Source organism: Coturnix japonica, chromosome 2 (genome assembly GCF_001577835.2).
Source record: "Coturnix japonica isolate 7356 chromosome 2, Coturnix japonica 2.1, whole genome shotgun sequence".
Lineage (NCBI taxonomy): Eukaryota > Metazoa > Chordata > Aves > Galliformes > Phasianidae > Coturnix > Coturnix japonica.
The window spans coordinates 5,251,327-5,275,741 of NC_029517.1; the positions used below are offsets into that span (position 1 = coordinate 5,251,327).

Sequence of the window (24,415 nt, forward strand, 5' to 3'; positions counted from 1 at the left end):
TAAGTGAGGTCTCCTCCAGGTCTCTCTGGCCCTCCTAGCAAGCTGATCCAGATCTTCACTTGACTGGATCCATGCTGACATGGGAAGATAACAACTGAAGCCTTGACTCATTACCCATGCAGTTCATTGTCCCCCCTGGAGCTAAGAAACACAGGAAATGAAGAAAACCTGCTGGCATTATTATTAAAATGCCAACACATTGCTTTATTCTTAGATTTGTACCCTAAACAAGGCAAGAAGAGTAGACTTGATCTGGGTCTAATCACAAATTATTAGATATCTAGGCCAGTGCTTCCCCTTTATGGTGGCCAAACATAAACACAAATGGTTCAGGGACTCTGCAGGCACCTCTTAGAAGAGCTGAATCTCCTTTTTTTCCCCTCTCAATTGTAGACCATATCTAGACTTACTGCTTCAAACTCAGACTCTGTCTTTTAGATACAGAAACTATGTGAGATGTATCTAATCTGACGTTATACAGATTATACTGTAAATCCTGTTTAAAGAAGGAACTTGCTCCCCATTCCCATCCCCTATAGATGACCACTCTTCTGCCTGCTCTGTGAGACAGCCAAGCACACTCTGCAGAGCTGGACCCAAGGAGAAGTGGACCTCAGCATGAATCTTCATTCCCCTGAATGGAGTAGGAGAGGACCAAATTTTGGGAAGCAGCTAGAAACTCAGCCAAAGTTTTTAGAGGATGAATTCTGAGGGCTTATGGTAGAGCATACCTATCCACTCCTGCACAGAGAGCCCTGTGCTTTCTTGGCTGGCTGTGCTGGTCATGTTAAACGTTCATACTCCTGTAGGAAATTTACTCATCCTTCACGCAAGACAAAGGCCTGACATTCTCCTTCGGTTTTAAAAAGAATTAGGAGGCAAGTGAAGGAGTGTTTTAAATCAAGGCAAGTATTGTCTTTCACCTTTCTAGTGTCTTTTTTTCAGTATGTTGTCTGTGTTCAAGAGGCATAACTGAAACTTGCCTCACGCTTCTACCATCCATCTTCCTCATCTCATTTCCTGGATGCCCACTGTGGAGGTCACCTCATTCAAAGCCCAGCACGACTATAAACCAGTGTTTTACTCACAATATTGTCCTTTCAAGATTCAATAGCAATTCAGCATTAGCTTGTTTACAATCAGCCTTGCCATCGACCTTATGGATTGGATGAGTACTACTCGTCCAACAAAGCTCTACCATAAATACTTATAGCTCATTGCTGACTCACCTTTCTGAGCTCATCTGAAACATCAGAGTACTTCCTTGTTCATGCTCTTGGGGGGATGAACAGGAGCAGGATAGGTGGTATCCATTCCCTGCTCTGGGAATCAGATTGCCATGATATGCAATGGCTGAATCCTATCCTCCAAGCTGTGGTATTGACCTGGAGCACTCAGAGCTCACCTCAGTCACATCTTCCTGCTGCAGGGAATGAGAAAGAAACTGGAAGAAGTCATGGGGAGTTTGTCATAGGCTTGAGGAACAGCAGAGCAGGGCGGAGGTGGGCAGGGAAGGAGACTTGCACATCAATGCCACCTGCTTCCACACTGCTGACATAGTGATAAACTGCACAGTGACATTCCTGTGTACTGTCTTGACAACCCATCAGCAAGGTGCAAACAACAAAGTGTTGCATGATCAGGGGCCTGGCATCACGGCTTAGGTGAAAGCACAGGTAGGCTGTAGGAAAGCCAGCATTTCACACATATCTTGTTAAGCATGACAGGTGTGTTGCATTCACAAAGCCTAGAGATCTACATTTTGGTTAAAAAAGAGATATCAAAGCCTGTTCCATTTCAAGGACAGGATGCATCAGCAGTGTCCATACAAAATCTCTCTGTGGCCATGACCCTTACACAGCTCCACAGTTTTCTCTGTGAACTGCTGACCTTCCCAAACTCAATGCACAGTACCACTGTCCTCCTACATGAGACCCCACAGATCCCACAGATCCCTACATTCCTCACATCCCCCCATCTGAATTACCTCCTACCTGCACAACTGCAGAGATTACATCCTCCTATCCCTGCATGTCATCCCAAAGCCCTATCACCAAGGCTTGAGATTCATTGAGAGGGAGGCATGGGATAGATTACAGCTGCTTCCCATGAGTGCCCCAAAGCTGTCTCTGCTTGAGCTCATACTGCCTCAGCATCCAACCCCATCAACTCACCTGGGACCAGACACTGGTCCAGTCACTCTGCCTGTGGGGTTTCTAGAAGGCATTATGTGTAAGATCCATGCAAGGAACTTAACATATTTTTGATATCAAGTATTCAGGAAAGGCCCACATTGTATTAATGGGGATTTAGGAACCTTAAACTTTCTCAACAGAGAGAATTTATGGACAATGAGGAAGGCTGCTTAAAAGAGATTAGCGGAACCAAATCCCACGCACTTTAGTGACGGGAATGGAGAACACGTTGCCTTTCTACAAGCCACAATTCCAGATCATACAGCTCATGGACATACTGTTTCTTGGCAATGTTATGGGCTGACATTCATTTTGGGCTCCTCCAAGAGTCCAACAGAACTGAGTCAACCTTTGGAAAAGTTTTCTAACTGTTTCTTCAGAACATGAACAAAAAGCACCTGCCCTGCCCAGAAAAGTTCACCTCACATTGCCAGAAATCCTTTCAGAGCAGACATCAGTTCCAGCCTGTGTCTCTGTGTGATTTTTCCTTGCTTGCAGAACATTACCCCATACATGCTTCTGTCTAGATGCTTTCCTAGTGCCTTCTCAGTGAGATTTGATCTGGTCGTTTATTGAACTTTGTCCAGTGTTTATTATTTGAGGAATTCACCAGATAGATGTGAACACTTTCAGTCTCGCTGTGCTTTAGATTGCCAGAACAATTGTTTAACATGTCTCAGCCTCCATGGGGCTACTTGCCAATTAAAAGGGTTCCAGTGGGCTCCTGTTAACCCCCCTGGATACTAAAGTAAAACAACTTCTCTGCTTAGTTCCTAAATTTCTACAGAAGCTCTTCAGTCATGCCCAGAGCTGGACAACCCGCTGGCTGTGAGCAGCTTCACGAAGTCAGCTCATTTTCTTGCTTGTGATTTGGCCAGGAGGATCTTTCCCAAATCCACACCTATTCACAGTTCATTAGTTTGACTGCTTTATACAAACCTGTGCCGACATCAGGATTGCTCGCACACTGATCATCACCATTACGAGTCAAGGATCCCAGATCCTCATCTGCTGTCATGCTGCCAGAACAAGATTCCCATCCTAACCTTCAACTACATCAGATGAGAACAGGACAAGTTGATTTCATATGGCTACACCAGTTCCTTTTGCAAGAACACGTGATTGAAAATGCACTTATTCATGCTTCAGTATGCAGAAATAATTGCATGGCTAAACACACCAGAACAGCAGTTATACTACAGAGCAAAGCAGTTTTCCAATTCATGTTTATATGGCAGCCCCACCATTTAGGACATTCCTGAACGACTGGCTGAAATGGCTTAGAAAAATCCCCGAGAGATCACTGAGTGCTGAAAGTCAGTTCTGATGTGCTCTGTGTAGCATGGGAGAATCATACAGACTTGGAAATACGTTGACAGAAATGACTTCTCAGTATTTTGTATGGTTATTTCTCCCACACACACTGGGATTTTACCTTAAAATTTTATGGTGGAGATATTCAGTAGATGGCTATGCAAACATGTCTGTTTTTGGCTGCTTTTTCACTTTCCTTCGGAGTCCCCAAGGCTATGGCTTTTCACAGATACCTCAGTACTGGTTCAAGCTCCTATGAGAGGAACATCTTGTGTGTTTCATTGAAGTCACTTATGGTCAGAGGCACCTAAATTTTGGCTACACAAAGGCTCACATGTGGTGGCACAATGGAGGAAGCAGGAAGGCATGAAGAGAGCATGGCCATTGAGCTCCACTGTACTATTCATTTTCTTGTTCTCTTTTCAAGTGAATCTATGCAACATTTACCTACATCTTTCAGCAACTTCATCTTCAGTTTTGTTGTAAGCAACACCCATGATATCAGTGAAGACAGACAGAGACATCCAATATGAATGCCACTCAAAGGACAGTTGCCTGCATGCCATGAAAGGCAGATGCCTCATAAAGCAACAGAAGAAGGAGGACGTCATGAAATGTGACATGAAATGTACTACCTGCTTAGGGGTGGGTGCATTTTGATTACACCTAAGAGGTCTCCTTGGGTAATCATGGAATCATTAAGGTTCAAAAAGACCACTGAGATCCCCAGGTCCAATCCCAACCCATCCCCACTGACCATGTTTATCAGTGTCACATCTCTAATGTTCTTGAACATCTCCATGGACAGTGATTCCACCACCTCCCTCGGCAGTCTATTGTAATGCCTTACCAAATCCTAACAAAGTAAACTGCTAGAGACACAAGGCTCACAGCTTTGAGAGGATTAAGTCATGGGAGGAGTGTACAGGAAAGCAGGTATGGCATATGCATCCCCAAGCAATGGAGAAAGTTCAAGTCCTGGTGCATCAGTGTTTGTGTCTGAGTGATAGGGGCTGGCAGGCTGTGTGGATACCTCCAGCCCTACCTTTTTGCACATCCAGCTGCAATCAGTATGTCACAAAAATCTGTAAACAGTAAAAAAAAAAATAAAAAAATAGAAAAAAAAGTAAAAAAACAAAACAAAAACACATTTTCTTTCTTTCTGCAAGCCACCTGCTGCCTGTCAGTGCGGAGCACAACCCTTTGTGTAGCAAGCCCAGTAAACAAAACTGTAAGCATCTGTCTTGCAACTGGATCCCAGCCCATGACAAAGAGTGAATCTGATCTGTGACAAACAGCTGGGAAGAGCTCTCAATACTTGCACTGTACTTCACAGCCTGTCTGCAGTTCCCTACCAAAGCCAACCAGAACTACTACTCTGTAACATAATAAAGGAGATGGAGAAAAGGAAAGGTAGAATTATGTTGCATAGAAAGCTTGCTTATATTAGGGAAAAAAAGGTTTTTGCCACAGTTTTATTTTGACTGTATACTACAGATGAGCAGTACCACTCAATTCTTAATAAAATTAAATGCAAATTATTGAAAGCTTTTATGAGATTGAGGGGAAAAGCACCTAGGCCAACTTCACATATGTGAATCAGCAGCATCACTATCAGTGGACAGAAAGCCTTAACTTAGTCTTTCATTCTGAAGAGTTACAAGTCCTAGTAGGCCAGGAGCTAAGCTTACAGCATTCAGGGCTAGATTTAGGGAGTTGCCATGTCAACACACCTCCACCGTTAGCAAGAACACCTCAGAGACTGGGATGTGAACTAGAAGCCCTATTTTTAAGTCTCCATATTCAGATTCAAAGCAACATAAACCTCAGACTCCAATTCCCCTGACTGTGATGAAAGGCTCCCTTGCTTCACCCAAGGTGGAATTTGGCCAATAGCCCCATGTCCATCCTGAGCCAATAAAGTAAAAAATACCCATTCTGCTGAGCAGCAGCTAGAACATCCTTCTTCCTTAGAAGGATACCAGCCCATGGAAAAGTAAATTCACTTAGATATAACATTTCCAAGGGGGTAATTCTTCTCTCTCACTCTCAAAATGGGGGAAAGCTCTTTGCCAGCATGTAATTTCTTTCCTAATCACATTGCAGTGTCACATACCAGTGAGCTAAGGGCTCCCGCAGCAGCGTTATCCTCCAGCATATGTGACTTTGTATAACATGTGCTTCGCTCGGCAGTCATCAGCAACAGAGAGCAAGAACATACTTCTTCCTCTATGACATTATTAGGCATTAAGAGCACTCTATAGCAGTGCATTTCAGCTTCTTTATTTTCTCCCAGTAAAAGCAGCTTGGCCACCTGGCGTGCTGCACACACAGTTAAATTCCAAATGTAATGTATTTTGTAGTGAAAGAGATTAGAAAGCTGCTGTAATGAATCTCATTATCAGTGTCTTTATATCCTCATCTAGTTGGAAGCAGAGATCATCCAGACCTAGGTGCTGTACTTATTTAAAAGAATATCATCTACCTCTCAACCCTGTCATTACAAGACAAATTGTTTCCTTTGGCTTGATGCTCTAGCCATGCTTTTCTCAGCTTTAAAACATGTAAGCAGCCAGATTTTCTCAAGAACTGAAGGTCAGATTTTTAAGTGCTTGGCACCCACAACTGGGCTAGATTATTTTACAAGTGTTTGATTCCCTTTTAGACACCTAAAATAAGAATCAGATTTTCAGACATGCTCAAAAAGCCTCCAAGATCTTGTGGAAATCTGGATCTGGAGTTGCTCTAATAACTTGCCAAATTAGTGGAAATTAAAGTAGACAGCCTCTCATCATGTTACTCATTGCAATGATAAATGCACAGTCTCTAACAGAAGTTAGATCCACTTCCAAGACCCAGCCCCCTTCCCAAAGCAGTTGTTAGCTGGTCTACTCAAGCACAGGCCAATACTTCCAACTGTGATTCCCATGTTTAAAAAAATAATCCAGATTTTCATGTCTTCATACGCTCTCAGAGGAAGAGAAGACATCATTTCAGCTATATTTGCTCAACATTTCCAGGGCAGTTCATCTAGTCACAGATAATGGCAGAGAAACACTGCCAGGAAATGTCAGCCCAATGAACATTGGGAGCATAACTGCAGTGGGTTAAAGTGAAGAGTCCTTTCTACCTCTGCCAGCTGAACCCATGCATCCTCTCCTGGTCCAGCCCTGGGTTGCATCAGGCAGGCCTCTCTTCCTGCCTTCCACCCATCTGACTGCTCAAACATACATCATTATGTTACTTTCACACGTTGTAAGCACTTCAGGGATTTCAACAGAAAGGGAAGAAACCACTGGGGAGGCACTGGAGCAGGATGGCCAGCAAGGTGGTGGGTGCCTATCCTTGGAGACATTCAGTTTGGAACGTCTCCATTCAGTGGCTCCAAGCACTTGATGGAGCTGTAGTTGTCCCTGATCATTGCAGGGCAGTTGAACTAGATGGTCTTCCCTTCCAACTCAAGCGATTTTATCATTCGGTGAAAACTTCTACCTTTCTGATCCTACTACTGTACAGTTTCTTGACCACAAACTTCAGGATTTGATACGCCCCAAAACTGATCTTCCCGCTATCAGAAATGTTTCCAAAAATGTTCATATGAACATGATAGGAAGCCTCCAGACTGAAAAAGAAAGAGGTGTTACATCACCAGGGAATGGTCACATAGGAGACTCCTCTACCCAGTGCCAGCCAGACCGGCGGCTGCTCAGGGCTAAGCCTCAAGTTCTGCCAAAGCAGCTCCTCTTTTGTACAAGTAACTTAGCATTTATCAGCCAATCAAATAAGATTTACATTTTATTAAATGGGTGGTCAGAATAAACAGGACATCATAATTTCAGGATTGGAGACACATTCCCTTCTATTCCTTCCTCAGTTGAGCCTTCATGCTTGTTGATTCCCACACCTTAGGATTTCAGCACAGCCAAGTTCTGATTTATGCCTCTAAAAATCTAATTACTAATTTGAGCTTATGTGATATGACTGCTTTTGCAGGTGCTGTTTCACATCACAGCATTGATGAAGTCCTCTGTTTATTCCAAAATAAATGCAAATGCACAAACTACCAATGGAAATCAAGGGGTTCAGTTTGGATATTAGAGAAAATTTCTTCTCAGAAAGAGTAGTGATACATTGGCACAGGCTGTCCAGGGAGGTGGTAGAGTCAATGCCCCTGGAGGTGTTCCAGACCATGGAGATGGCATTGAGGGACATGGACAGTGGGTAATATTGGCAGTAGGGGGATGGCTGGACTAGATGATCTTTTCCAACCTTAATGATTCTATGGTTACTCTAGGAGGATTTGCTGACTAGATAGATTAATGTCCCTTACAGGTAAGCTTTGTTGGGAAGTTTTATCTCTTGTAGGGGTAAATAATAGATTTCAGTACAAAAATAGAACCAATCATGAATGGTAAAACTTGTTTTACAATCAGAATTCTGAAAAAAAAGACCTGATTTCAATACCCTGATCTGATGATACAGACTTTCTGCATGACTTTGGGTAAGTTATCCAATGCATTAGTTCATCAGATGAGGTTAAGGTCACCTCTTCCCACCCACTCTGTCTGATCTTCCCTCTTTCTACATTTTACAATGCAAAATATATAAGTAATAAATAAATCAAGGCCTGCAGCCCTACAGTACCCAAGAACACACATATTTTAAGGAGATCAGAGAGAAAACGACAGCAAAATGTGCACGCCCCATTAAGAAAATCTCAGGCATTTCAGGTGACGGATTCAGTGCCAAACAGCAATAATATTCATATACATATTCTAAAGAGAGCTTTCAGGTTCTCTCAATAGCCTGTTCTGCCAAAGCTGGCTCTGGGAGCGCCACCCTACAAACCCTAAAGGCAAAGACATGCTTTGCAGCTCCTTTAGAGACAGGGAAGAGATCTGCTGGAAGTAAAAAGTCATGCGAGTGAAAATGCCATCATTTACAGATAAACACAGAGCGCGTTTTATTTTGGAATCAATGAGGTTTGCCAGGCACAACAAGTTACCCAGTCCCTGCTGCTATCCTTCATCTCACGCTCCAGTCTATCAGCATTGTAAGTCAGCGTATCTGGATGTGAAGCACTCCCCACATGAATGGGCTATTCATCTTCCACCACTGCACAGGCAGAGCATGTGAAATGTCGGGAGATTAGACACTGCCAGAGTGAGAGATTCCGCCATGCAATTAAAGTGTGAAGAACACATAAATCATGGATTCAAATGACTCCATCTGAGCAGCCGCCGCCGTGGTGAGCAGCCCTGGATCCCATGGAGGAGCTGCTTTGTGTGAGGGGATGTAAGCACGGAGATGGAGTTGTCCCTGCTAATGGGTTGGGATGGAGGAGGCGGCAATGGGCCGCTCTGACAGGTGAGGCAGGGATGGCCAAATAGCCTGGGGAAACAAAGGCAAGATGAAACAGCAATATTTGAATAAAACTGGTGTCAGAGAGGCGGCCATGCTGATATAATGTCAGCAATGAGAGTGAGAACGTAAGAAAAAGTACATGGTAAATTAAGCACCAAGGCTGTTAAAGGTCCAGTTATTTTCCAGCTAGTTGCCTTCTGATTGTTCATTAAAGTACAATATCCAGCCCTGAAAAACAGCCAGGGAACGTTCACTCATTTTTCCTGTTGGCAAGCAGTCATGGGACCTGGAGGCAGCCTGGGTCCTCAGATCTGGACACGCTGCAGCATTGCCTGGTCACTGGGAAGTGCTAATGGTGCAGAGCTGATTGCTTGCATCCACTCTTCCTTGATTTCCCCATGCTTAGATGTGGGTAGCTTGCACATTTTCCATGGGAGAGGCAGAGGACTTGGTGCAGTGCTCACACCAAGAATGCTGGAGACAAGCCAGCAACCTTATTTTTCATTAAGAACAAACAAAATATAAGAAATACGTTCCTCAGAGCTGAGGGCTGAAGAGTTGACCTCTGTGTCAAAAACACCAAAGGACAAGGGAAAAGAATTGATTTCTGTTTTGTAGAAATCTCATGATTTTTAAGCCAGTCTCTCGATTGTGGCAGTGCTGAGCGTGATGTTTTTAGCAATTTCTGAGTCATCAGTCCTGGCTCTCCAAGCAGGAGAAAGGAGAAGCAAAGCAACGATACCCTAAAACACCACATTTTCAGAAATTCAAAACAACAACAACAACCAAACAGAGGGCCTGGAATGGCTTAGGAGGTTGTTCTTAAAAACCACCACCTCTTTTTTTGGTCCTTGACCCACATAGCCTCCCACAGCAGGGACAGGCACGTTGGCTGAGTGCTACCACCCCTGTGCCCACCACACTGTGGGGCTGGGGCCAGGGAGGTGCCAGTTGCCTGGGGCTTAACACAGTACCTCAGGTCTCTCATGCTGCCTGCAGCTTTCACCAGGGGTGGTGGGACAAAACCCATTGATACTATGGTAGGTTGAGTATGACCCAGAAGCTAGAATCCCCAGAATCCCTCCCAACCCTACCATCAGTTGGTGATCATGCCAAAAATTCCCTAAACATGCCAAAAATTTCCTAAACCTGCTGAACAACGCGAGGCTGAATGGGGCTTTGAGCATCTTGGTTTAGTGGATGGTGACCCAGTCCATGGCTGGGGCATTGAACTGGATGGACTTTAAGTTCCCTTCCAACTCTTGAGATGTCAGCATGAGATGCAATGTATAGTGCACAAGCTGTGGAAGTAGCCATGTGTTTGGATGGGTGCTAAGGATACAGGCATCTTCCCATGCAATTAGGGTTACTATCAGCATCCCCAAGTGTGGCTTGATGCCCTCGGGGACATCTGCCACAGCTGCAGATACGAGCCCCCATGTACTACCACAGTGAAATGCTGGGGGTGAGACATCACACCAGCAGGGATGGGTGAAATACAGGAGCTGAGTGCTGGTCCTTGGTGCATGGAAGGTGCTGCGTGGGTGCTGCGAGACATAGCACATTGGTGGGCAGCAAACTATCTCTGTGTGGATGTCTCTGCATCTCTTAGGATGGGAAGGAGGAAACAGGCAGCTACAGACGCAGGCCGGCTGAAGCCTCAAAATACGAGGCACCAGTGGCCCTGCAGTAAATACCTGCCTAGATTTCAGGCTCACTACACTCTAAGGGAGGACTTTTGGGACAGGGACCTACTCCTGGGTTGGAGATGATTCATCTGCCACAGTGTTTGGGGCTACAGGAGTTGGCAGAAAGCTCCCACACTGATTTTGTCAGAGCGCCGGGCAATAATGGAACGACACCTCAGCATGTTTGCAAACAAACACCGACTCCCTTCCTGTTTAACACCATCTGCCACCCAACCCAATTTCCCTGCCCCCGTCCCTCCCCAAAAATGACAGCCAGAGACAGCTCCAAAAAGCAGCTGCTCAGGCGAGCGGTGCTCTGTCTCGCCCACTTTGAAAAGGTGCTGCTGAGGAGGCTCTGTTCTATCACTGTTCCTGCACAAAGCTGAGCAACTAACCAGGCTGAGGGCTTTCTATGGCTGCTGAAATCACAAGATGGCTCACAGAGAGTTGGACGGGCTTCCTCCCATCCCATCTTTGCCTCCATACTTGAAGGAGCTGTTGTGGATGTGGAGTGGAGGCAAACACTTGCCTCCCATCTCCATCTGCAGATTGGATCAATGTCCCTGCACAGGTCCTTACATCTTAGAATCGTAGAATCATCCAGTCACTAAATGACTTGGGTTGGAAAAGACCTCAAATCCCATCCAATTCCAACTGCCCTGTCATGGGCAGGGCTCCCAAGCACCAGATTAAGCTGCCAAGGCCCCATCCAGCCTGGCCTTGAAGACATCCGGGGATAGAGCACCCACACCTTCTCTGTTCCAGCACCTCACCACCCTCTCAGGGAAAAAATTCCTCCTATCATCTAATCTTCCCCAACCAATACTCCCAGCTGGGGCCACTTACACCTGGCAGGCATCTGGCACCCACACAATGGTAAACATCTCTCCAGGGGAGCTGCTGTGCCTACAGGGAGCAGATAAAAGCCTCCCAAAGCAGCCAGATTTTGGAACCAGTCTCTCATTTTCTTTCCTTGAAACAAAGGAAAAGGAATAAACGGAAGTAAATTCATATGCTCAAGGAACAAGTTTGCCTGAGAAGGATCAGACTATTCAAGGCTTCCACTAAGGTGGGGATAAAGCAGTTCCTTGAGTGAAGAGACTGTTTGGTTGAAGAAAACCTGATACTGTGCTCACAGCACTGCAGGTGGGAACCTGCCGCCCTATTTAATGGTATCACAGAGCTGCAGAAAGCATACAGCGAGCGTGCTGCAACCCATTATAACTGGAATAAGATACTAACACTTCTATGAACTCTTAACTCTATCCCTCCCTTGCCATTAACAAGGCTTTATTAATTACTGTCCTCATGCTTTACTTTAAAAAAGAAAATCTGTTCAGGGCCTGTGCTACACAACAGTCTCATTCTCTTCTTTGCATGGCAGAGGTATCTCTGCTGTCAACCAAAGAACTGAGGAGCTCCCACCTTAGGACCAGGCACACATCTCCTGGCCTCAGCTCTAAGTATGGAGACACTCAAACTGCAGTATTTAAATACCACCACTCGATAGACACGCTGTCCTGATAGCATCTTAAGACTCAGCCACCACTTAAATAGAAAGAGTCCAATTACTTCGAAGTAATACCAAGAAAAAATGTGGACTGTCATCGACTGGCATTTTTATGCGGATGGTCTTTACACAGCACTCATCCTTTGCATGAAAGTGAGCAGCTTGTATTTTAGAGGCTTGCTTTATTCCTTCTCCTGAGATGGGATAGATTAAGGCCAAATGAGTGTTATCTTCCTGCTCATCAACAGCCAGGCCAGGCTCATATCCATTGTAATTTGAGGCATAGTTCAAAAGAAATCTATTCAGATCTTTTCCCAAGCTCCCATTAATCATCTCCTTCACATCCCCTTTCTAGCAGCTCTCCAATACGCTATTTGAAGCTGTACTGTATTAAAATGCTTGAACATACATAAGTCCATTTTTGCTCAGAAAGTCTTCAATATTTCCCTGCTCGCTGTTTTCCAGTCTCCATTGTCCCTATGGGTCTGGGCTTTCAGGAGACATCAGAACCGGTCTGGGCTTTGTTGAGACAGCAGTGAACATCCTTGCTGTTTTGGAAGCATATAGCCCACATTATGAATTTTAAAATCAGGAGACTGGAGTCAGTTCTGCTGGGCATCCCAGTGATCCTGAGAAGATGGCCCTAAAAGCAATTGTATCCTTCACTGGGGAAGGACACGTTCTCTTTTTTGGACCAACCTCCGCAGTACCAGCCATTACCAGAGAGAAGATGTCTACATTAGCCTTCACCTTACAGGATATTTTCTGCACACACACACACAAAAGGATAAAAACCCAGCAGAGCAGCTGGCCTGGTGCCCTGGTCAGCTCACCTCTGTTTCCATGGAAGACTCCTTTTAGTGAGCTCTGATCTGCCAGAAAAATAAAGTACTTTCCACCTAGGAAGCAATGTTACATTCCCGGAACAAAAACTAGCCTCTTTTTCACCAGCTAATTTCTGCCCTAGTCACTGACCTGAAGATGAAGCCATCTGTCCACCCTCCAATAGCCTTCACATTGCATACAAAAATGTTATGGGATGCAGAGCTGATGATCACTGCAACAGTCAGAAGGGAAAGCACTTCCCATGAACTCACTGCATTTCAGATTTCTCATCATCCTCTTTTTGCCTTTTTCTACTAGTAGCAACTCACCGCAGGTTTTCATGTGACGCCCAGGGCAAACTGATTCAATAACTGATTTAGTGGTTGACAACCCTGCCCACAGCATGGGTACTGAAACTAGATAATCTTTAAGGCCCCTTCCAACCAAAAGCCATTCTATAATTCCACAATTCTATGATTCTATTCCATGACTAAGGAATTTGAGAGCCACTCTGGCAATAATTATTAACCAACTTAAGTATGTTTTATGTACTAGTCGCCTCCACAGTGGCAGGGCTACTTAATGGCCACAAGAAGGGTAAACCCTTGCCCTACTTACCAGATAGCCTGGTTACAACCATCAGGTTGGTTATGAAGTCTTGCTACCCCCATGACTGAAATCCCTTTTCTTGGTGGGCACCACTTATTCTCTCTGCAGAACACAGGTCAGCGACATTTCATTCATGCTTTGAGAATCTCCAAGGTTTGTCACAGCCTATTTCACTCTCCTGGTAATCAGACCTTCACAACTCTCTATGCTGCCCTACACTGAGCATTCAGCCTCCACCTCCCCTGCTCTGCCAGGCTGTGTCTGAAGGATGAGCTGCTGATGTCCTTGGAGACTTGATTCACTGTGGCACTGTAATTGCTGCAGAGGAAACTGGTTCTGTTTGGTCCAAATACAGGAACTCAAGGTGCAATCCCTACAGACAAACAAAGCTCTGAATGATGCTTCTCCCTCCTCAGTCCTTCCTCCAAGGGCAAGAGGAACTAACCCTACTTGCAGCTATTTCAGAGTGAGCCCATCCACACCATAAATCCCAGTTATTCTGTCTTATAAGTGTCCTAACCCTTTGTAAACCCCTGCATGTATTTTCATGTAGAAGTAATATATTTATGGGTCCTGGTTTGACATTTTCCTTCTAACTCTTGCAAACAATCTCTCTCTACCTGACAGGAACTGGTCATGTCCCAGGTATCTAAGACTAATATATTTTTATCTCTGTGTTTGTGTTGTAGAGGAACAAACCAATAGCCAGGAGGAGTTCACCAAAGCAAGCCCACATATCAATGTGGCACTCGGCAGTGGATTCAGCCCTCTTTTGCCCTTCAGGATATATATTCCTTGATGGGTGTTGCGTGTGCTTCTGTTGAAGCTGACAGGCAGTTTAACTCCACATTTATACTGTAAAGTCCTTAATCGTCTTTTAGGAAATGCATGGTGCATGGGACTTCTGCCTCATCGGAATCAAAAGCCTCCTACTCCCTTCACCTCAGGATGAAATACTGGCTTTTTGAGGCTGTTTCTGAGAGCTACCATTTCTTTTTCTGGCTGCACACCCCAACCTGAGGCATACATGATCCTAAGATACTTCATAGGTAGGATTTGCTGCAAAATAAGATCTTCTTTTACAGGAAAAAAAAATAATAATAATAATAATAATAATCCTTTTTCATTTTATGTTTGGTCAGCTCAGTCGTCCCTGCTTTCCAAGCATTTCACAGTTTTCTCCTTTGCCACTGCTGACAGCCCTATTCTGGGCCAGGTGAAGCGTTCCTCCACCAGCAATCAGCAGTGGTTTATAGCACTCGTAACGATGAAATTCCATCTGTCTCACAGCAGATCCCTCAGGAGGCTGCTAATCAAACAACATTCAATTAGCCCCTCCAGCTCCGCCACATATTCCGCTACATCATCTCTTCATCCTACCATGAGGCTCAAAGAAGCCGACAAAATTGCTTGGCTGTGGTGCACAATACTCTGTTACATCTTGTGCAGCTCTTCTGAGCATTTATCTCCTGGTTTCTGAGATTGTAAAAACTTCTTAAAGGTGAGTGGGTTTTATTGCCTCAGAAATCAATTTTGCTTGGTGTCTGTTGGTTCTTATCTATAATCTACTCTGAAAGAAAATAGTGGCCCAACTATTCACTATATTGCTGGCAATCCTCATTTTCTTCATTAAGAACCTCCTTTTTTTCCCAGAAGTTTTCAATTTTAGCTGTATAAAAGGACCTCTCGGGTCAGAGCACACTCTTTACTCAGGTTGGGAACGTGTTTCTTTGTTTAACCTGTTGCTATGTTTAATTTAACTCCTTTATGAACTCTTAGTCACAAACCAGAAAGTAGCACATTGAAAGGAAACAGGGCTTGATCCCAAAAGCATTGGGCAACCCCACTCCAACCTTTTTATCTTCATTAGTATAACCTTTACTTTTGCCTCCAGAGATTTACTGCAGTGATCTTAGTAAGGAGACTCAGAAACACGTGAAGGAGGAATTGAGATCTCTCTCTGCTTTAGTACTGTTGGGGCAAAGGTACATTGATTTTGGGGAACATTAGCCACACTGCATCTGAGTAATGAATAGCTCATTTGTTATTTAGGAAGTCAAATGTGTGTCTTCTAGACTCGCTTGGTCCGAATTAACAAAAAAGAAGACAACACTTGATTTAGCAAAAAAGAAGGCAACACTTGTCTAAATTGCTGTAATTGATGAGGACTAGGAAGCCATGATAAGATCTGGAGTTAGATGATATAATCTAGGCTCTTCTCCGCAACACTGCTGGATTTTAACAGGACTTTGTCAAACCTGTTAATTGACTATGATAGAGCTAATGTGATGGAGAGATACGTTGTCCCCACCCAACCAGAAATACCCTACAAGAAATCAGATAACAACAGACTTTGAATAAGAATGGAAGTTTTGCCAAGCTTCCATAAAGACTCCAAACATGGATGAGATGCAGTCTGAGCAAAATGAAAAGTCTGGGGCTTTGTTTTGTTTTATTCAAACCTTTTCACTCATCACTGGTTTCAGGTGATGACCCTTCATAATCTACATGCTGAGTTAGGTTTGAGAGCAATGACAAAGGAGCTTCACAAGAAACTTTATTGTCTTGTTTAAAGTAGCTACAATGGCACAGATCCAGCTGGTGAAGAAAGTGGGCAAACTGCACTACATGTCATAAAAACATTTGACAGTGCCTTCAAGACCAGGCTAGATGGGGCCACAGGCAACATGATCTAGGATCTCATCCAGCAATTGGCAACCCTGTACACAGCTGTTGGAACTGGAGGATCTTTAAGATCCCTTCCAACCAAAGCCATTCCACGATTCTATGACTTTATGACCCACTCTGCATTATGACCATTATCAGTAAAAGGATATATCAAAGGATTAATGCAGCACTGTGTGTGTTGCATAGACAGTAGACTACTCCTAATGTTTAGAGGGCAAAGCGTGTGCTTGACTCCCCCTAGGTACAGCCTCTTCTTACAACCAGATGAGAATGGACAGATTTAATGAAGCATGGAAGTGGGATCAGGAAAGGTCCATCACACTCTGCTTCTGGGGGTTTCTGTGATCCTGATATGTGACATGTTTTCTCTGTGGCCCAAACCGCCACCACAAAAAAAGGCATATGATAGGGTTGTGCTTCTTTTGCAATACTGCCATTGCTGAAATACACTCTCACTTAAGCTCTCTAGACGTGACCATAGCACAGATACTTGGCAGTGCTGACAGCTCTAAGCATACTTCCATTTCATTTCCTTAGGTGTCAGCACATAATGTCACGGCACCAGTCGTGACACTCCATGGCCCAATGTAACAGATGTGACACAACATGCTGAAGCCAAGACATGACAAAAATTCAAGGTGCATACACAGAAATTCCTAAACCTCTTGTAGACATCATGAAAAGGCAAGAGTGGGAGTGGACACCCTCACAGCCTCTAGTAGATGAATCAGTAGAACCTCCAGGCTTGGCTGGGTTTTGCCTTCATTGCCATCCTCCTCCGGGGAGCAGAACAGCTCTGGACATCAAGTCACTAGAAAGACAGGGAGTCCGAAGTTTTGTGTAGCTCATTAGTAGCTAACAGCCATTGTCACTTGGCTGTCACTGTTAAGTGAAGTGACAGTAAACTCAGCTGTCAACCAGAGAGGTACAACTGCAGCCTGCACAGTCACACCTCAGGGAGAACTGCAGGGCAGGACCTATAGACCCCTGTACATCCATCCTGATATGATGTTGACTAACCTACTCTAAGTGCTATAAACTGTGATATAACAACAATCTTCAAGAACACTCAGTTGTGACTCATGTACATCTGCCTTGCCCCTTGCCCAGCACCTCTCTGCCAAGCACTGCACCCTATGCTGCTGACCACATCCCCCCACTGCTGCTGTTTTTCTTCTGCAGATGAATAGAGAACTCCAGGTCTGTCTTATTCTGACTCAAAATGAAAGGCTACCCCATACCACAACAACAGCTTTCTTGAGTACTCCAAGATAGACCGATAGAGCAAAACCCATGGGTTAGAATAACACGAGGCAGCAGAATAACCTCATCCCAAACACTCAGATTTCCAACTGGGTGTCCTGTCCCTGCCCTGGCCATATGGGCAGGTAGTCAAGACTGAACTGAGTTTCTTGTCCCCTTCACCTCCAAAGCTGAAATTAAGTCCTGCAGCCAGGGAAGGAGCATTACAGGTGGCCTTGCATTTGGAAACCCTCTGCCAAAGACAGACCTGCAGCTACAGAAAGCTCCTCCTTGAAAAGGAATGTGCCCATGACCATTTTGGAGTGATCTGACCTTTTTCATGGAGATATATACCTCCCTGTCAATGGCTCATAAATGGATGAACAGCTCAGCTCTTTTTAATAGAGTTAGGCACAGGGTAATAATAGACTTGTGCAGCTCTCTCTCCTTGCTTAATTCATCTTTCTACAAATCATTAGCATTGTTGGAATAACTGCTATCATTAGCTTGGATTCCTGCTCACGGCAGCTCACAGCCATGCTGCGGTGCACCACACATAGGAAACAAGTTTCCCTGCTTATGTTTGCCCAACAGAGGCTTAAAGGCAGGGCTTTTCATTCTCCTGTCAAAGGAAGAAAGGTGCAGACAAAGCTTCTTTCTTTCCCCAGCAAAGGAATCAGTTCAGGAGATGCAAAGACCCCTACCTGCAGCATAAGCCCAATGCAGCTGAATGTGATGCAAATATCTCCCACGACTCTGAAGATGTTAGTAACCTACATGAACGAACCTGAGGCTTCCACACACAAGGAAATGATACTCTCCCATTGCCATACATCCTGCAAGGATGATAGTTACCAGACAATAATGTTGAACCAGGGATAGAACAAGGGGAAATGATTTCAAACTGAAAGAGGGGGGTTTTAGATTGGATATAGGGAAAGGGTGTTGTTGTTTTTTTTGTTTGTTTGTTTAAATCAATGAGGGTGATGAGGCACAGGTTGCCCAGATAGGGTGTGGATGCCCCATCCCTGGAGACATTCGAGGTCAGGCTGGATGGGGCTCAGCGTTGGATGGAGCTGTGGGTGTCCCTGTTCATTGCAGGGGAGTTGGACCAAATGATCTTTAAGGATCCTTTCCAACTCAAACAATTCTATGATTCTATGAAAACTGCTCCTTCTGTGCTCATTTTCTTCATTTCTGAGCCAAGATCCAGGTGCGTACCAGGTTCAAGGCACTGTATGGCCACAGCAATGATTTCCCTGAATACTATCAAGCAAGGTCCATGTACACTAACAAGCCAAGCTGATATTCCTTTTGAAGTGTTGGCAGCTTCTGTTAGCTGATTCACTTCTCACTGCTGCGCAGAAAGGCAAATACTGCACTGGTCTGAGCTGAACACATACTGAGCACAGCCTGGTGCTGGATCAGAGCGCATTGCCTCCAGTCCTGCTCTGGGCAGGCCAGAGAGACCTCTGATTGCTGCCACCACTGCCTCCAGGTTCCTCACAGAATGCATTTCTTGGCATGGAAATACATGCTTCAGTTCAGCAGAAAAATAACTCAAAGCCCAACCTTTTGTTCTCAGACTCCAGATTGTTATCACAGAACCATAGAATAAAATCGTTAAGGTTGCAAAAGACCACTAAGTTCACCACATCCAACCCACCATGCCCACTGACCACATCCCTCAGTGCCACATATCCACAGTAATGACTCCTCCAGCTCCCCTGGCAGCCTATGTATAACCACTCATTCTGAGAACTTATTCCTAATACCCAACCCAAGCACAGTCATGGAAGCAGATGGGGCCCAATCCTGTGGCTGTGCCCACAAATGTATCTGATTAGCATTGCAGGATCACCCTTTAATTAAGTTTTCTATGTTTGGTTTACAAGCATAGCAGTCTGGAGGTGATGACAGCAGAACACAGAATGGGGTCTACAGCTTTTTATGCACACTGGGGCACAGCACACACCCTCATTTGTGTGCAGTCCTAAATGACGTCCCTGGGATTACACATGCAACAAATAACAGCAATTGGCCTGGACTTGAGAGTGTTGTGTGATTTTTCCAGTAATCTGAAGTGGTCATTTCCTAGCAGGCTGCTTGTTTCCACGTTAAAGGAAATAAACTAATGGGAGTGCTTTAAATTTACAGTTATTGTGCAACAGTTTTAACAAGGCAGAGAGAGGGAGGAGTCAGGGGGACACTGGAACAAATTGATGTGGTGTGGATGTGAAAGCAAGGCAAGCTCTCTCCCCAGGAAGAGGAAAATAAGGTCTACCACTCCTATAACAGCGCTGCCATCTGCAATTAATGAAAGCTCACATGTGACCCTGGTCCTCACAAATACCATGAGCAAAGTGTGCAGAGGCGAGAGACCTGTAAAGCACATGGCTTAAAGGCATTACATCCTCATGGTGCAAGCTGTGCACAGCTCTGATGCAAGTCTTTCCAGTAAAGGGTTTGAGTTGGTTTACATGTGTTATCAAACCTGCTCAGACAACTTGGAGTCAAAGGATCCTGAGCCAGGTTTGTACACACTGTACTCTTTTGCAGAAGGTGTTTGTGGTGAGTTCTATCAGTCCTGCAGCCAGCCTGCCACAGTGTTATGGATTTCCAGCCAGATTTGAAGATGGGGCAGAAATAAGGCTCTATGAAGATACACTCTGGGACTGACCATGAATGAGGTCCTCAGATACAGGTAGCACCATACAGCTGTACACCTTTCCCTGATGCTTGTCCTACAAAGCAGCATCTGACAAGCTCTTTATGATGCTAGACAAAGTATTATTGGGAATGCCAGTAGTCATATGCAGGAAAAAAACTTGACTCACCCAGCTGAAGATTAAGGTCCCTAACTGTAGAACACTTTATCTCAGGAGCAAGCCTTCATCCAAAAGACATTCTCTCCTCAGAGGTTAAATGTAACCGGGGAGGGAGAGAAGGAGGAGGGGGGGGATTGGTGAATGCTGGGTCCACACCTTCTGGTCCTGGGAAGCACAGGCAAATTGTTTACATCTGTGCTTCCTGGGTCAGCCAGGTGCTCAATCATCAGGCTGTTACCATACTGTTACCCCACACCCAGCATCAGTATAAACGGATCCCAACCAAATCTTGCTTATGGAAAAACATCCAAAGAATCTATGGCTGTAAGATTCTGCTTTACTCATTGCTCCATGTGCAAAAAGTGAGGGATTCCTTTCATTCAAGCAGTGTGATTTAAGTGTAATGGAGAAAGTTGACTGGGCTCTGAGAACCTGGTCAAGCTGACCTTGAATGTTTGCAGGGACAAGGCATCCACCACCTCTCTGGAAAAACTGAATCCCAAGGTAAGTTCTCTGGGGTACCTGTTCTCTGGGTAGGATGATGAAAGAGAAGATGGAGTTGCTTACGCTGGGTATAAAATATTACTGCTCATGCTTTCCCCATAACATTGTGCTCACTCTGCTCAGGAGTATTCCCTCCATTCTGGTATTGCCTGTGCCTTTCAAACAACTCAGACTGAAGCACCTTTCTCCAGCCATGAAAGTTAACTGTTTCTAGTTGCCTGGGCTCTGTTCATGGTGGCTGTTACCCTGTTCCTCCTGTTTCCCTCTGGTGTCAGACAGAAGGGCATCCACTTCTTGGCCATGTTTGGGTGTTGTGATTCATTTAAAGCACTCCCCAAGAGGACACTTCACATTACTGTCTGAGTTGCTTAATTCCCATCACAAAAGCTGTGCTAAAGCTAATGCAGAGCGAGAGCCCTAGAGGGAAGTTCTTCAGGAGGAGGTAAGAGCCAATATGTAAAGTGGTTAATGAGCTTGTCAGACAGCAGCACATTGGGTTACAGCTACCAGAAGTGGATAGAGACAGACAAATCCTCCTTTTCTCCAGCACTGAGCAACTTAACACCTGTCTGCCCCAGGACCAGGGGCACTAAGAACAGACAGGGCTGAAAGGAAAAGCATATATTGGAACCCAGTTGAAGTAAATACCCCCTAATGTTTAGAGGCAGCAGAAGGAGAAGCACACACACCTCAAACCCAGGATGTGTTTCCTCTCTCTCTGCAGAGTCAGGCCACTAAACTTAATTCTTGTTTGATCCCTTCTAGAGCGTCAAGATTGGAAAAAACAGGACTGATATACAGGAAAATGGAGTATTAATAGGAAAAATCAGCTTTAGGAATAGTAGGAGGAAAACCAGGAAGAACTCTTACTTCTTTATGCAGTCTAGACTAAGTTAACAGCATTTCCTCGATAGTAACAGGTCAGCAAGGACTGCACAACATCTAATGGCTCACAGGATGAACTCAAAAGGCTGGAGGGGAACAGTACCTGGCATTATGCGTAATTCAGTGATGGCACTGTACAGCAAGAAACTATGATGTCCTAAAGGGGGCTGAGAGCTGAGAAGGATGCAGAAAAGAGGAAAAGGATTTAAATGCTCAGTTTGAGGAGACTTGCCATGAACTTGACTGAAGCACAGATAACAGTTGTAAGAGGAGTGGAAGCAAAGGGAAAACATCAAGAGTGACTTTCCCACTCTAAGTGTGATGAAAGCACAGAATTCACCTAAGGGTTCTCTCTCCACCTCAGAACCCAAGAGGTGTGCTGAGTCCTGCCACCATTCCTCCGCTTTACTCACCTCATCTGACCATTCACGTGGTGGCAGAGGCACAGGGCTGAGCTTCGAGAGCATATGTTGGAAGAGACTGAGCAGATAATTTGCACACCTTTGTATTTCCTCATTCATTTCTTCTCGCAAGTAAATATAGCCCAGAAACAGTCGCTGCTCAAAAGGTGTGATGGAGCTTGACCTTTTAATGCCGTTAAATGTGAGATGCGCCTAAATCAAGGACCTCGTCTCAGCACCATGCTAATTTTAACACATTATTCTCTTTAGGCCTTCAGTCTCCTTCCCCACAGAAACTATAATTCATGGAAACGCGTAAGAGATGGACTTGAGGCAAAGAACAAGGACAGGACAAATCATGCTAATTTAATTTGCTTGCTTAATTACATTTCATATCTCATTCGTTTGAGATATACAGATGAGTAAAATTCATGTGGACACAGACATTGGAATGCCAAAAATAAAGTCATGAGCAGCTTCATCATTGAGTTGTACAGAAAATGAAAGTGTGAAAAGGAGAGAGAGAATGTGTTAGTTAGCAGATGCAGTAAAGGGACAGGGAAAATACAGTTTGTTCCTTCTATAGTGACTCTGACCTCATCTTTCCCTTTTCCCCACTCCTCTGTAATTATTTTGGTCTTCTTAATTCTATCACTACATTTTGCCATTCTCATCTTTGTTTTGCTGCATGAACCATCATTTAGCAGCAGCAGGTTTGCTGGGCTCATTGCGGCCCACTGAAATATTTCTAGTAGAAAACCAAAGGGATGTACAATGACTCTGTGTTCTTCCAACCCAAATCAGTCAGAAATTAATCCTAAAGCAAGTAGGGCTTCTGGCTTTGTCTTTCTGAAGAGATTAGGAAGAACATCAAAGGAAAAATAGAGATCTGTCAGTTCTGTGCCACCCAGAGCTTCAAATCCTAATTTTATTGCTGTGTTGTATCTTGAGAGCAGCTGGGAAGAGTTGAGAATCTGGGCCTCTATCTTCACACATCCAAATCTGTCTTTAAATCTCACTTCTTCAGACAATCTCTCCTTACCGTTTTTCAGCCTCGACAAGTTACAGGTGCCTCCATCCTCTTCTCTGATGCCTACTTGTCATCTTCAGAGTTGTTGCTTTGGAAATGGACTAATTTCCATCTGCAGTGTCTCTGTTCCATGCCAGTTACTCACAAGATATTATAACTGTCACTATTTGTCACTGTTATTAGCAATAAACATGATGACAAAATTATGTTCTTTAAAATACCAGTCAGTGGCCAGATATAAAGCTTCACAGATACTGATTACTGCATTCATTCAGCTAAACCAGAAACTGTGAAGATTGACACTCCTACAGAACCATGGAATTGTCACCAGAAGCCTCTCCAGTGCTCACGGCTGGTGAGGAAAGTCGGGGTAAAATATTTCATATCCCAGTTAAAATCATGGAATCATGATTTAAGATCACCAACTCCAACCCTAGCCATGCCCACTGACCTCGTCCCTTGGTGCCACCCCGGGCAGCCTGTGCCAATGCATTGCCACTCTTTCTGACAATAATATTTTCCTAACATCCAACCTGAACCTTCCCTTGCTTAACTTGAGGCCTCCTGTCTGGTTGCTGTTACCTGGGAGTAGAGGTTTTCTCCCATCTCATTACAACATCCTTTCAGGAGGCTGTAGAGAGTTGCTGATTTCTGTCTGTAAGAGAAAGTTTAGCTGCATGGGCATGAGCCATGAGATGCCAATGGCTTTCAGGATCAGACCACAGGCTCTGGTTTTGTTTTATTTGTGAGCACAGACATAAATATTAGGTCCTTACATGAACATGTTTTGTGTTTTTTTTTTCTGCTCTGCATCTCAACCAATCCCGTCTAATACTCATTTTTATCTGCACAGCATACTAGGATTGCTTTCAGCAACACCTTACAGGGTAACTAATTCTACTTCATGCTGCAAAAATAAACACAATAAGAGAAAAAGATGTATTTTATTGCTATGTTTCTGATATAGTGGCAATCAACAAATGAAAAATTTAACTTGCTGGAATCATCTCCAGTCAGTATTGCAAAGAGCACAGGTCTCAAAGAAGTGAGTGACACATTGTAAATCATCATCGTTGGCCTGGGCTGACGCTGCTTGGTCCAGCCAGCACATTAACAGCCATCTGAGTAAGATGAGTGTCCAAAGCCTGGTGGGAGAGATTCGTCTGACCCAGCATTAGCTCTGGCAGTGTGAATGTCTCCATCGGAGCTGAACAGCCTGACTCCTCCATATCCCTGCAGTGAAGCAGACACTTTTATTGTGCAGTTCGGCTCATCCTACAGTGGACAGCTTTAGGGCCAGATAAATCACACCAATTTTTCTCCATTGATGAT

At 44.4% G+C, this 24,415-nt stretch overlaps 1 long non-coding RNA gene across 1 annotated transcript; it reads left to right on the plus strand.

Annotated features, from left to right (window-relative positions):
* The first annotated feature begins 20,429 nt into the window (after window positions 1-20,429).
* On the plus strand, window positions 20,430-21,984 carry LOC107308740. The gene is made up of 2 exons (XR_001552888.2): window positions 20,430-20,767; window positions 21,533-21,984. It is a non-coding gene; the product is annotated as an uncharacterized LOC107308740 (long non-coding RNA).
* The last annotated feature ends 2,431 nt before the right edge of the window (window positions 21,985-24,415 follow it).